General features: G+C 41.8%; 1 pseudogene; it reads right to left on the bottom strand.

The window, feature by feature from the left end:
• Positions 1-1,282: 1,282 nt before the first annotated feature.
• Positions 1,283-1,957, bottom strand: LOC148017266 (casein kinase 1-like protein HD16 pseudogene; annotated as a pseudogene).
• Between the last annotated feature and the right edge of the window lie 327 nt (positions 1,958-2,284).

Below are 2,284 nucleotides of genomic sequence, written 5' to 3' on the forward strand. Positions count from 1 at the left end.
AAAGTAATCTGAAGTTAGATCTAAGAGGTTGGAATAGGATCAAGAAGACATCTTTGTATTCAGGTACAGAAGAGTGATTTAATGGAAAATCTGACCAGATCCATCAATGGTTTCTCAGGGGTTTTGGAAGTAATGAGTGGTACACATGCAGGTAAATGCCAATTTCGCACAATTCCAAAGGTTTGACCCAATTGACATTTACCTGCATAAAGAGGACTTCTTTCAACAGTAAGCATAAAGAGGCTTTCGAACAATTTCAGGCCATTTGCCACACCATGTCAAAGTTTCCTTCTCTAGTGTAGAATTTCACAGCAAAACCATGTCTCAGGACTGCCCGCTCATGAATCACAGTTGAAAACCTGACAAGTAATGGTCTCTGCACACCATGAGCACGTAGGAGATCTGCACATGTAAGGTGTGAAATATCATGAGTGACTTTAAAGAAGCCATTTGTGCTTGCACCTCTGGCGTGGACAACACATTCAGGAATCCTCTACCAATCAGAAGGCCACATCAGTCTACTTGACAGCACCAAAAAAAAACTCCCACAAACTTGGCGTCCTCCTCCTTCTTAGCAATTCCCGATCCATCCTAAATCTCCAGATGTTTACATGCAATTGTGTCCGATAAATTGATTGCTTCCTTCTCCAAAAGCTTCTCAATCGTCTCTAAGTTTCTTCCCCAATGCTTTTTCCCCAATCCTCTGTTTTTCAAAAAGCGGCCCCCCTCACTCCTTTCGTTCCTTGCTTTTTCTTCAGGCTCGATATACTGCACTTAGAAAAAGCACAAACACTGGCCAAATAAGAAGCTTGCTGTGCATAATGCGGAAGTTTGATGCACAGTCAATGAAGTTTATTCCCGTGCTTCCAGCCACTCTAACATTAGAGCCTCGATAGAAGACTCCTGAGTTACACCCACTATAGCATTTTCACTTTCATAATGTGACAATAGCTTTAAGTCTCATTCAATTGATCTTCCTTTCTCTGGACAATTTGGCAACGGATCAGTATTGTGAGTATGAACAGGAGGGGACACAAAGCCAACAATATTCAAACCATCCGTGTGGAACTGCGAGGGCTCTTGATTGACAACAAGCTTCTCATGAACTGAAGCCTCAATAAAAGAATCGCCATGTCTAGTATGGGAAACATCATTCCTGATGATCCATCTAAGGCACGATCCTCAGCAGAGATTGCACAAGCATTTGTTATTATATCTTTAATGACCATATCAGTTCCTTGAGCACTTTTCTCCTCAACCTGTACCGAGGAGGTTGAATGAATCATGCCCTCATGTGTAACAATTTTGTTTGCAGCCTCAAGACTTCCCACCTGCTTCCAGCAATAGCCATTGATGTCACATGAAATCCTTCCCTCCACTTTTTGCTGATCCCCTTGAAAGGGAATGAATCCCTCACTTTGTAAGACTATTGAGTAAATGATGTCCCTTTGGACATGACAACAAATGCATTTCCATTGTCAGCACCAGCCACTGTTGTGATGTAGTATTTGTGTTCCCAATTATCCATGATCCACTCCTCGTGGAAAAACAAATGTGAAAGTTCATATATTTGTCCTGAAACCCCCATACCCGCATCCATTATAAGGGCCCAGATATTTGAATAGGAAGCAACATTGCTAATAAAAAGGCCATCTTCAAATCCCTTTTTCACATATTGAAAAATTCGAGCATCTGAAACATTGAAGTGGTACCGTTGGTTCATTGTTTTGTGAAAATTGTACACTGTAACCCATTGTGTGGCTGGCATACCCAATCAAACCTTCTTTTGAGGTTGATCATCCTCAAACTCTGAGCTCAATCTAGATTGCTTCTGTCCAACCTTACACATCTTCACAGCATCATCAATAAGTAATGATCTGATGGTAGGATTTGGACTCAGAACTCCATCAAATATACCAATCAACTTTGTATAATTGGGCTCCTCATCGAACTTCATATTGACCACAGTTTCCAAAAACTCTTTGAAGGGTGCTGGTGAGCATACACAGGGAGAAAGCCCTGCTTGCTTCAAGCTGTAAGAAATCAATGGTTCCTCTTGCTTCAACCCCCTCTCCACTATACTGCCCACGCAGAACAAAAATGCAAACACAATAACTAAGTATGTACAAAGTAAAAAATGTCACACACACAACTTTTTGGTGGATTCCACACCTCGGATGTGCAGCAGTACGACATCCACCCCCTCTGATCCTACACATCCTCCGGATGGGCCAACTACCCATGATCATTATCGTCAAGATCCATGAACAGATCAATCTCTTCA

This window comes from Lygodium microphyllum, chromosome 22 (genome assembly GCF_053477565.2).
Source record: "Lygodium microphyllum isolate KBCC chromosome 22, Lygodium_microphyllum_v1.1.10, whole genome shotgun sequence".
NCBI lineage: Eukaryota > Viridiplantae > Streptophyta > Polypodiopsida > Schizaeales > Lygodiaceae > Lygodium > Lygodium microphyllum.